The sequence below is a fragment of the Eptesicus fuscus genome, chromosome 3 (genome assembly GCF_027574615.1).
Source record: "Eptesicus fuscus isolate TK198812 chromosome 3, DD_ASM_mEF_20220401, whole genome shotgun sequence".
NCBI lineage: Eukaryota > Metazoa > Chordata > Mammalia > Chiroptera > Vespertilionidae > Eptesicus > Eptesicus fuscus.
The window spans coordinates 42,582,301-42,595,303 of NC_072475.1; the positions used below are offsets into that span (position 1 = coordinate 42,582,301).

At 41.5% G+C, this 13,003-nt stretch overlaps 1 pseudogene; it reads left to right on the forward strand.

Annotated features, from left to right (window-relative positions):
- Nucleotides 1–236: 236 nt before the first annotated feature.
- On the forward strand, nucleotides 237–1,301 carry LOC103300638 (activator of 90 kDa heat shock protein ATPase homolog 1-like; annotated as a pseudogene).
- Nucleotides 1,302–13,003: the final 11,702 nt, after the last annotated feature.

The window sequence follows — 13,003 nt, forward strand, 5'->3', positions numbered from 1 at the left end:
CCAAATGTTCAGAATATGCTAATCTATAGGTACAAAAAGTAGATTAGTGGCGGGTGCAGGGGTGGAGGGAAAAGCAAGCCAGAAGGTTCTGCAGCCGCTTCTAGTAGTTTCTAGGCACTGCCCGGGCGCTCGGCCAGGCAGTACTGAGGTGATTGCTGGGGCTGCTCAGCACCACGCGGTACTGGGGTGGTTGCTGGGGCTGCTTGGGACCTGGTGACGTAGTGATTAGAAAGCGGATGGCCAAGTGGGGTGAGGGTGACCCACGCTGGATCGTGGAGGAGCGGGCAGATGCCACCAACGTCAACAACTGGCACTGGGGAGAGAGAGATGCTTCAAATGGGTCCACAGATAAGCTGAAAACACTGTTCCTGGCAGTGCGGGTGCAAAATGAGGAAGGCAAGTGTGAGGTGACAGAAGTGAACAGACTTGATGGAGAGACGTCCATTAACAATCGCAAAGGCAAACTTATCTTCTTTTATGAGTGGAGTATCACGCTAAACTGGACGGGTACCTCTAAGTCTGGAGTGCAGTAGAAGGGACATAAGTCTGGAGTGCAGATCCCCAATTTGTCTGATGAAAACAGCATGGATGAAGTAGAGATTAGTGTGAGCCTTGCCAAAGACGAGCCTGACACAAATCTTGTGGCCTTAATGAAAGAAGAAGGGGTGAAACTTCTCAGAGAAGCAATGGGAATTTACTTCAGCACCCTCAAAACAGAGCTCACGCAAGGCATGATCTTGCCTGCGCTGAATGGAGAGTCAGTAGGCCCCACTGGTCAGCCAGTACCCAAAACTGAGGCGCACAAGGCTAAATCCGCTCCTTCAAAAACCCAGACCAGACCTGTTGGTGTCAGAATCCCCACTTGTAAGATCATCCACCCTTAGAGACACCTTCCTGACATCCCCAGGGGAGCTCTCCACAGTGCTTACCGCCCAAGAGCTGGTTCAGGCCTTTACCCACGCTCCTGCGACGCTAGAAGCAGACAAAGGTGGGAAGTTTCACTGGAAGATGGCAATGTCACTGGGGAATTCACTGATCTGGTCCCTGAGAAACATACTGCGATGATATGGAGGCTCAAATCTTGTCCAAAAGGGCACTTTGCCACCATCACCTTGACCTTCAGTGATAAGAATGGAGAGACTGAACTGTGCGTGGAAGGCTGAGGCAACCCTGCTCCTGAGGAGGAGAGGATACGGCAGGGGGCATCAAATAGACCTTGGGCTCTGGTGCACGCTTATTTTAGAGCCAGCAGCGGGCGCTTCAGCCTGCCCCGCGCTTCAGTCCAGCCCTCTCCTGACTGAGGTTTGAGTCACAAGATTGCACCATCCCAACCACTAACTTGGGGCCGGGGCCCTTTCCCTTGAGTATACCTTGGGTTTGTGCATGTTTTCTGCTGAGTGGGATCAGAGGGCAATTTCTCTTTTATGTGTACATACGCTAAGTAAACGTAATTTTTTTTAAAAAGTAGATTAGTGGTTGCATAGGACTTGGTGGGGAAAGGGGCAGGTGAGGGAGGAAGTCTGCTAATGGGTACAAGATTTGGTGGGGGGATGATGATAAAAAATGTTCTAAAATTAGACTGTGGTGATGTTTGCATAACTCTGTATTAATATACTAGAAACCATTAAAGTGTGTGCTTTAAATAGATGAATTATATTTAAATTATATCTCAATAAAGCTGTTAAACAACAAAAAATAACTAACCCCACCACAAAATTCTCTCTGCCCACCACTTCCCTGCTGCTTATTTTCTCATGCCACTGCTCCCCACTGCCATCTCCCCCACTCTGATTCCTGGACCCATTCATTCAACTTTCACCAGTGTTTGCCCCTGTCATCCTCCTCCACCACCGATGACTCACAAGTTGCTCACGGACCTCAGCTCCCCACTCACCTGTCAGGTTTTCATGCTTTCTTGATGTTAACATCACCACAGCTTCAGCTCACACACAGCTTCCACCATCTCCAACTATACAAAGTTCTCCCAGTCAGACTAGCTCAGGGCTCCTTAATAGAATTTGGCGATTCAGACATTATACCTAAGACAGTAGTTCCCAGAGCCTTGAACTATTTTGCATGAGGATGGAGGAGAGGCTGGGAGAGTGCAATGAAGAACAACAGCCGTGCTTCACTTTCTGGTCTGGGGTAGCTGTTAACCCCTATTGGTCAGCTGGCAGGTGGAGCTCCTGGACGTGCAACACACTATCAGGCTTAAATGAGAGCTTCTGCTTGTGTGGACAGTCCAGTCATCTGGCCCCCAGAACAGCAACATGGATTAAATAAATGAGTGAAGCATTCATTCAGTCATTGATGTATCCAGTCTTTACTAAGTGCTTACTTATACTTAGACATTTTCTTTTCTAAGTGCTGGGGAAATGTCAATGCATAAGACAGATAGGAGGAGACTGATTTTCTAAAGTAAACTAAATAAGATGATTTCATGTACTTTAATTGTTCTGAAGACAATAAAAAAGGGTAATAGAACAGAAAATTACACATAGATTAACAGCATGCTCCAGGAAAACCGCTCCGAGAAAGTGACATTTGTGTCAGCCCAGAAATGAATGACAAAAAATAAAATAAAAATGAGTGAGACAAGGATGAGATATGCAATACTGGTGTGTCCATAAGGGAGGTTGGGATGAAGCATAACAGGCACTAAACTTATAGAAGCTATCTGGATAGCCAGGTCTTTGGATGAGCGAGGTGAGAAACTGGAGGGAGAGTCCACATTGGTTCTTTTGTTCCTGTTGTTTAATGTTTAAGTATTGTGAGGGTAAGCTCTTATAATCCACGCAAAGCATTTAGAACAGTACCTTTCAAACAGTTTTGATCACAGAATCTATTTTACTAATCCATGCATACTACCTCACTCAAAAAAGAACAGGTGATAATATAGAATTGATAAGGGACAAAAAGTTGCAACAAACATTGCTAGAATTACATATAGATTCACTTACTAGATACTATGTAAGAGAATATGCGTTTATAGGTGTGTTTTTTAATTATAAAACAATGCCTAAAAACTTTAAATAAGTAATATTTTTATTACAAGTTACTTAACTAGCTTGTACTCTCAAGGTAATGTCACTGCACAAGCAGGTTTTGAGGGAATTTGTACACAAGAAATAGAGACCTAAGGACAAAGCAAAACTACTTTGATGAAAGTATAGATCAGAACACCCTAAAGAAGGAATCAAACAATCCATGTGACAATGAATAGATGATGGATAATGGAACATAGCTAACCGTTTATTACTAAAAAGCATGAAAAGCACCTCAATGCTGTTGATGCATTAATAACAAAAACCCTGGAAACTGAAAGAATTCCAACAGTCCCCATGTCTCCTGCAGGAAAGAGTTTGCAACTTTCCCAGAGGCTGCAGGATCTTAGTAGAATGTCAGATTTGAATCTTGAGGACACTTTGATAATGAGCACATTTTAGTTTACCATGCCTCATTTTAGCAATCCTGGATCAGCATGTTCTTAGTAAAAAAGCTGAAAAGAAGTCCTAAAGAAAGGGCTTGGATTTGTCAGCCCTTCAGGGGGCCCTTACTGCCCTCTATTGGGAGCCCTTACTCAGGCCTCTCAGTGACCCTAGGACAGTGATGGCGAACCTATGGCACGCGTGTCAGCACTGACACGCGTAGCCATTTCTGATGACACGCGGCCACGGAGGCGGCCGCATGCTGAGGATGAAACATTTGCTGCTCCTGAGGGTGAAACATTTGCGAAATAATGTTTTTTCCTCAAAGTGACACACTACCTGAGTTATGCTCAGTTTTTTGGCGAAGTTTGACACACCAAGCTCAAAAGGTTGCCCATCACTGCCCTAGGATTTGTGCAAACCAGCAGACTATGCATAGTGTACCTACCTTATCCATATATTCCTGATTAAAATTTGGACACATTGTCAGATTTTTTTCTAATTTGTAAAATTATTTCTATAAAATAGCCTTATAAAAATCCTAAATAATAGCCCTAACCAGTTTGGCTCAGTGGATAGAGCATCGGCTGGGGACTCAAGGGTCCCAGGTTCGATTCTGGTCAAGGACATATGCCTGGGTTGTGGGCTCAGTCACAAGGAGGCAACCAATCAATGATTCCCTCTCATCATTGATGTTTCTATCTCTCTCTTCCTCTCCTTTCCTCTCTGAAATCAATAAAAATATATATTTTTAAAAATCCTAAATAATAAAAGCCTAATATGCTAAGTGTCTGGTCGTGCAGTCATCCGTTCAACCAATCAAAGTATAATATGCTAATAATATGCTAAGGCTGCTCAACTGCTCGCTTTGACATGCACTGACCACCAGGGGGTAGATGCTCCAACCGGTAGGTTAGCTTGCTGCTGGGGTCTGGCTGATCTGGACTGAATGAGAAGGGCCAGACATGCCTGGAGCCCTCCCACGATCCCTCCCCGGCTGGCCAACCTCCTGGTCCCTCCCCAGCCCCGATTGTGCACCAGTGCCAGTGGGGTCTCTCGGCCTGGCCTATGCCCTCTCGCAATCCAGGACACCTCTCGCAATCCGGGACCCCTCGGGGGATTTCAGAGAGCCGGTTTCGGCCCTATCCCGCAGCCCAAGCTGAAGGACCCCATTGGTGCATGAATTCGTTCACCGGGCCTCTAGTCTATAAATAAAATTACATTCTAGACTTAGTGAAATGTCTTTATTAAAAAACTAAATTACATGAAAAGAAATATGAAAGTAAAATAAAATTTTAAAATGATTTTAAAAAGATGAAAGTTGCAAAGAAAAGAAAGAACATGTATCAACTAACATGCAACTGTAATTTCCATCATTGACCTACATTGAAGTTAATGAGTTGATGAGCTATTATTCCATCTGTCCTTGTGGAACAAGAACCCTGCTTGTTTGAGAATTAATGGGCCTGCAGTAAAATAAATATGTGGTGGCTTTTACAGTTGTAATAAAGGTTGTTAGTTTAGGCTTTTCCTTGGTTTGGGCATAGAAAAGTTATTTTGATCATAAATAGCCATCGTTTACTGAATACTTTCCATATGCAAAGTCCATTACATTTGTTAGCTCATCTAATCCTCCCAACAATTCTATATGGTGGATATTAACATTATTCCAAGTTTACAGGTAAGGATGCCAAAGTAGACTTATCAGAGTGACCATTTAATAAATTATATAAATGTCTAATTACTATGTTGTACAACTGCAGTTAATATAATATTGCGTCAACTGTAATTTAAATTTTCAAAATTTGAAGAGTATGTTTTTAATTTCAAAGAATATGGAGTTTTCTGCCCAGCCAGCGTGTCTCAGTGGTTGAACCAGGTCACGGTTTGATTCCCAATCAGGGCACATGCCTGGGTTGTGGCCTCAATCCCCAGTGTGTGGTGTGCAGGAGACAGCTGATCAATGATTCTCACTCATCATTATGATTTTATCTCTCTCTCCCTCTCCCTTTCTCTCTGAAATCAATAAAAAATATTTTTTAAATATGGAGTTTTCTTAATTATTTTTGTTATTGATTTCCAACTTAATCACACTATGGTTAGAAAACATGATTTGTGCTAATGCATGTCAAACTTAATGTGCACATGAATCCCCTGGACATCTTGTCAAATTGCAGATTCTGGCTCAGAAGGTCTGGAGTGGGGCCTAGGCCTCTACATTTCTAACAGGCTTTCAAGTGCTGCTGCTGCTGCTCTATGGACCATAATTTTCATGGAAAGCGTCTATATACCAGTTTCTTGAAATCAGTTAAGATTTGTGTTTTGTATATTTAATGTTTATAAACATCGCACAGGCATCCTACCTAATAATAGACAAATATGCAAATTGACCGTACCTTCACTATGCCCATGATTGGCCAGGAGGCGCGGGGGAGCGGGACTCAGGGTGGCCGGGGTAGCTGATTGGGCCGGCGGGACGCTGAGCTGCGTCGCCAGCCGCGGCACGAGCTCAGCGTCTGTAGGGGCCTCTGGGGCAGCGAGGGGGGGGCAGCGTCTGAAGGGGCCTCTGGGGCAGCGAGCTGACATCCCGCCGAGCAGACCATCAAAAGCGGGGGAGCTGAGTGCCTGAGCGGACAGGCACTCAGCTCCCCTGCAATCGAAAGCAAAAGTGTGGGAGCTGGGTGCCTGTCCGCTCAGGCAGCAGGCCTTTCAGAAGCCTCTGCCACGCCGGAGGCTTCTGAAAGGCCTGGTGCACCAGCGGACAGGGACCCAGCTCCCCGCAATCAAAAGTGAAAGCGTGGGAGCTGGGTGCCTGTCCACTCAGGCACGAGGCCTTTCAGAAGCCTCCGGCGCCTGGTGCATCAGCGGACAGGCACCCAGCTCCCCGTGATCGAAAGCGAAAGCGTGTAGGGGACCCTACACGTGCATGATTCAATCATGCACTGGGCCTCTAGTTTGGGAATAATGTGTGTTATCCAGTTATTGGGTGCAGTGTTCGATATATATCCATTAGATCAATATGGATAATTACGATATCTGTCTTCTGCATCCCTTTTCATTTATCTGTTTGATCTATCAAATACTGAGAGAAATATATTTAAAATTTCTTGCTATGGTGGTGGATTTGTCCATTGTTTCTTCTAGCCTTGTCAATTTTCACTTCATATGTTTTGAAGCTTCATTTTTAGGTGCAGAGAATGAGAAATATTTTAACTTCCTCGTGAAGTAAAGCTTCATCATTATAAAGTGACCATTTCAATTTCTAGTAAAGCTTACCAGCAGATTTGTCTTGGAAAGCATTTGCCTCATGCACCTTTTTCCATCTTTTTATTTCCAGCTTTTCTGAGTCCTTACATTGTAGATGTGTCCCTTGTAAATAGTGTATTCTTGAATTTTACTGTTTGGTCCAGTCTTTTTTTTTTTTTAAAGGACATTCTTTTTTAAAAATATATTATATTGATTTTTTACATAGAGGAAGGGAGAGGGATAGAGAGTTAGAAACATTGATGAGAGAGAAAGATCGATCAGCTGCCTCCTGCACACTTCCTACTGGGGATGTGCCCGAAACCAAGGTACATGCCCCTGACCAGAATCGAACCTGGGACCCTTCAGTCCGCAGGCCAACACTCTACCCACTAAGCCAAACCAGTTTCGGCATTTGGTCCAGTCTTTATCTGAATACTAAAAATATCTTAGAATGTTTTAATTCTACTCATTTCCTTTCTGACATACTGTGTAAGTAATTTAGCACTTTTTTTTAACTCCCCAATTTAGACTTTGATATTACTTTATATCATCAATATTTATTTAGATTTACTCACACATTTACAATTTTCTTTATTAGACCTTCCACTTAGCATCTCAGACCATTGTTCTGGAATTTTCTTCTACTTATGATATCTCTTTTATGGTATCAATGCTATTCAAAATGCTGTTGAAAGTGGTGGGAACAGTCTATATCTGTACGTCCAATGTACTAGCCACTAATCACATGTGATTATTGAGTACTTGAAATGTGGCAAATGTGACTGAATATTTCCTTGTAATTTTAATTGTATCATATATGGTTAGTGGCTACTGCACTGGACAGTATAACTTTAGAAGTCTCATTAGTAAAAGTCTTTGGGTGACCAATTATCTCCATTTTTATTAATCTCAAATATATTTACTTCACCTATGTACTTGAAAGATAATTTCTCTGGGAAGACAGTGCTAGGTTGCAAATATTTTCTCTCAACTCTTTGAAGATTTTATGCCATTATCTTCTGGATTCCATATTAGCTCTAGTGAAGTCCATATAATTTGTATTCCCCTTTAGGTAATATATGTTGTCTCTATAGCTGGTTCTTTTATTTTTATTTTTTTAAGAACAACATTGATTTGTATATATATTGGCTGTTGTCATTTTATTTAATTTTTTATTGTTTAAAGTATTACATATAGTAGTACATATATCTCCCTTTTTTTTTCCCCATTGACCTTCCCCCATCCTCCCCTAACCCCTGTCACATGTCCTCATCCCACCCCCTCAGTGTCTTGTGTCCATTGGTTGTGCATATATGCATGCATACAAGTCCTTTGGTTGATCTCTTTCCCCCCTCCCCAACACTCCCCAGCCTTCCTGATGTAATTTGACAGTCTGTTCGGTGCTTTACTGCCTCTTTATCTTTTTGTTCATCAGGTTATAACGTTCTTTATTTTCCATAAATGAGTGAGATCATGTGGTATTTTACTTTCATTGCCTGGCTTATTTCACTTAACATAATGCTCTCCAGATCCATCCATGCTGCTGCAAAGGGTAAGAATTCCTTCCTTTTTATAGCAGCGTAGTATTCCATTGTGTAAATGTACCACAGTTTTCTAATCCACTCATCTGCTAATGGGCATTTAGGCTGTTTCCAAATCTTAGCTATGGTGAATTGTGCTGCTATGAACATAGGGGTGCATATATTCTTTCTGATTGGTGTTTCTAGTTTCTTGGGATATATCCTAGACGTGGGATTACTGGGTCAAATAGGAGTTCCATTTTTAGTTTTTTAAGGAAACTCCATACTGTTCTCCACAGTGGCTGCACCAGTCTGCATTCCCACCAGCAGTGCACGAGTGTTCCTTTTTCTCCGCATCCTCACCAGCACTTGTCATTTGTTGAATTGTTGATGATAGCCATTCTGAGAGGTGTGAGATGGTACCGCATTTTCATTTTGATTTGCATCTCTTGGATGATTAGTGACTTTGAGCATGTTTTCATACGTCTCTTGGCCTTCCTTCTGTCTTCTTTCGAAAAGTTTCTATTTAGGTTCGTTGCCCATTTTTTTATTGGATCATTTATCTTCCTTTTATTAAGTTGTATGAGTTCCCTGTAAATGTTGGAGATTAAACCTGTATCAGTGATAACATTTGCAAATATGTTCTCCCATACAGTGGGCTTTCTTGTTGTTTTGTTAATGGTTTCTTTTGCTATGCAAAAGCTTTTTATTTTTATATAGTCCCATTTGTTTATTTTCTCCCTAGTTTCCATTGCCCTAGGAGCGGTATCTGTGAAGAAATTGCTTCGGCATATGTCTGAGATTTTGCTGCCTGTGGATTCCTCTAGTATTTTTATGGTTTCCCCTCTTATGTTTAAGTCCTTTATCCATTTTGAGTTTGTTTTTGTGTATGGTATAAGTTGGTGGTCTGGTTTCATTTTTTTGCATGTATCGGTTTAATTTTCCCAACACCATTTATTGAAGAGACTGTCTTGACTCCATTGTATGTTCATGCCTCCTTTGTTAAATATTGAGCATAGTGGTTTGAGTCAAAATCTGGGTTCTCTATTGTATTTCATTTGTCTACATGTCTGTTCTTTGCCAATACCAGGCTGTTTTGAGAATAGTGGCTTTGTAATACAGCTTGAAATCTGGTATAGATCCCACCTACTTTGTTCTTCTTTCTCAGGATTGCTGTGACTATTCAGGGTCTTTTTTTATTCCAGATGAATTTTTGGAGAGTTCTTTCTAGGCCTGTGAAATATGCCATTGGTATTTTAATGGGGAGTACATTGAATCTATAGATTGCTTTGGGTAGTATGGACATTTTAATGATGTTGATTCTACCAATCCATGAACATGGTATGTTCTTCCATCTGTCTATGTCTTCCTCTATCTCTTTTTTCAGTGTCCTGTAGTTTTCCACGTATAGGTCTTTTACCTCCATAGTTAGTTAAGTTTATTCCTAGGTATCTTAATTTTTTTGGTGCTGTATATATATTTTTATCATTTTTTCTTTTTTATATATTTTTATGGATTTCAGAGAGTGGAAGGGAGAGGGAGAGAGAGAGAAAGAAACATCAATGTGAGAGAGAATAATCAACTGGCTGCCTCCTATACACCCGCTACTGGCGATCAAGCTCACAACCATTGTTTGTGCCCTTGACTGGACTCGAACCTGAGACCCTTCAGTCCGCAGACTGACGCTCTATCCACTGAATCAAACCAGCTAGGGCGCTGGTTCTTTATTATTATTATTATTATTATTATTATTATCCTCACCTGAGGACATGTTCATTTATTTTTAGAGAGAGAGAGATCAATGTGAGAAACATTGACCAATTGCCTCCCACACCCACCAGGAAACCTAAGTTATATGTCCTAGCCAGGAATTGAACCCAAGACCCTTCAGTATATGGGACCACTCTCCAACCAACCGAGCCACACCAGCCATGCTCTCTGTTTTTAATCTGTGTGTGTGTGTGTGTGTGTGTGTGTGTGTGTGTGTGTGTGTCTTTGCTGTTTTGCAGTTCTGCCAGCAGTAAGTTCCACCGTGTTGCTAACATCCTGTGGCCACCATTGGGAAACTAGTTATCCTGCTGGTCAACTCTTTAGGAGGGAGCTCCACAGCATAACTCTTGGCACCTAGTGACTTTCTTGTATGATGACCAACCATTCCAGTTTGCTAGAGTCCAGGATGCAGGACTTTCATTTCTCAGACTGCCATTGTCTTCTGGTATAATCCTGAGCAAATAGTTCATCATCTTACTTACTTCCCCTCCTTCATACACACGTGTTCCTTGGGGGAGGCTGGATAAAGAGTAGGCCAAGGCACAGTGTCACACTGTTCCTACAATCCCTGCTCCATCTGGATTGAAAACCCTGATGTTCAGGCTGATACTTTTCTTTCTCTTGGCAATGCTATCTCAGGAACCGTATTGGCTCTCCAGTCCAGCCCCATCCAGGAAGCTCAAGCTCTCTTTAAAAAGGCCCGCCTGTGTACGTCTGGATCTCAGACTATCCGGGGCAAATTCTTTCGAACAGGGCTCCATATACATCGTGGATATGGCTGGTCTACTTCACAGCTTTGGAACATTATATCAAAAGGTACCCGACAATTGGTGAGCAAGTTGGTGCACAGCATAGTAATGCCCTCTAGGGGGTGATGTTGTCTAACTCCACAAGCCACCCTCCAGCTACCTAACAAGGCCCGGCCAAAGTATTACTGCATTATGTGTCTGACTTTTTTTCCCCTTTCTTCTCTTCCCTTAAATTTTTTGAGTAAAGTTTCTTTTGAATAATCAACCTGTTTTAACTGAACTATAAAGTTTAAAGGATAATTTTTCATCAATTCTCAGTCTGAAAACAAAGAGGATTGTTATATCTACGAAGACCAGGCATATCATTGGAAGTGATAGTGAAGATTCCAGAAAAACACAGAAAGGAGACCTCAGAGTTCTTCTGTTATTTCCTGGAAAGCTAGGACATGAACATTAAAAACCTCAGCTGTCACATCGTGTATTAAGAACCTTCAACTTTCAGAACAACTCCAGGCCCAAAAGTAACTAAAAAAATAAACACCACTCATGGCAATAAACAATCAACTCTGATCACTCAGCAGCAAGTGAGCCCAGCTGAGAAGCACAAAAGGCCCTAAGATTTACGTTCAAAATGCTTTGGTCCTTCGGTTTGATGCATGCAATCACCAGAGCCCTGCCTCTTCAGCAATACCTAGAAAAGGCCAGATCCAGTACACATGTCAAGGGTGCCCTGAAGGGGACATACATACCATTATTTTGACCTTTTTAATCAGTAAACCTGAAGATGAAAAAAGTGCCATTCAAAAGTTAGAAGAAAACATGTCATGAGAAAAAGCCTCGTGACATTAGATTTGGCAAGCTTTCTTGGACATGACCCAAAAGTACAGACAACAAAAGAAAAAATGGATAAGTTGGACTTCATCAAAATTTCAAAGGACACTATCAACAGAGTAAAATGGCAACCCACAGAATTGGAGAAAATATTTAGAAATTATATATCTGACAAGGAATTCATATATAAAAAATATAAAGAATTTCTACAAATTAACAACCAAAAGAAAAAACTGCCCTGGCTAGGTGACTCAGTTGATTGGAGCGTTGTCCTGTACACCAAAAGGTTACGGGTTCAATTCCCGGTAAGGCACATGTAGAGAGCAGTTACAGGGTTAAGCCTCGGACTGACCTGTTGGCAAAGCCACAAATAAGTCCCAGCTTAGAGGGCACAGCCCTCTTAGCATAATTAAGCTTGACCTTATGATGCCCCCTAGATCCTATCTGGGTAGCTAATGGGCTGTGGGAGGTGCAGCAAGTGCTGCTAAAACAAGTGAAACTCATAGAACATTGTAACTATGGTGACCACTACCTTGTTTACCTCTGGCTATAAAATAAAGGCTCAGCCTGCCATCTCTTTCTGTGGCCTCAGCCAGGCACAGGAGATTCGAGACACAGCTATATTCTCTTGTCTGTCTTTTCTTTAATCCTTCGCCGCACCCCCACCCCCACCACCAGGCTCACCAAACCCTTGGCTGTGCTGGCCCGGCACAGGCACATACCTAGGTTTTGGGTTCCATCCCTGATTGAGGTGCATATGGGAGGCAGCGGATCAATGCTTCTCTCTCACATCGATGTTTCTCTCTCTCTCCCTTCTTCTCTCTAAAATCAGTAAAAACATATCCTCGGGTAAGGATTTTTTTAAAAATGTTTAAAGAAAAAAACAAGCTAATTTTAAAATGGACAAAGGACCTGAATATACATTTCTCAAAAAAAGAGATACAAATAGCCAATAAGCACATGAAAAGATGCTAACCATTACTAGTCATTACAGAAGTGCAAATCAAAACCATAACGGGATAGCACTTCAAAGCCATTAGGATGTCTATTCTAAAATAAAATAAAATAAAATAAAATAAAATAAAATTTTAAAGAAAACAAAAACTGTTGGTGAGAATGTAGAGAAATTGGAACACTTGTGCATTGTTGGTGGAAATGTAAAATGATGTAGCCACTGTGGAAAACAATATGTTGTTTCCTCAAAAAAATTAAATGTAGAATTATCATATATCTAGCATTCTACTTCTTTATATATACCCAAAATAGGTGAAAGCAGGCACTTAAACAGACATTTATACACCTATGCTCTTAGCAGCATTATTCACAATTGTATGTTTTTATAATGAAAAGGCATCAATACAGTTTATTTCAATGCTTCTGATTTATAAGAAAAACTTCTTAATGCTTCAGCAGAAGTCGATTCATCAATATTTAATTTGGAAAGCATAAGCAAGAAAGA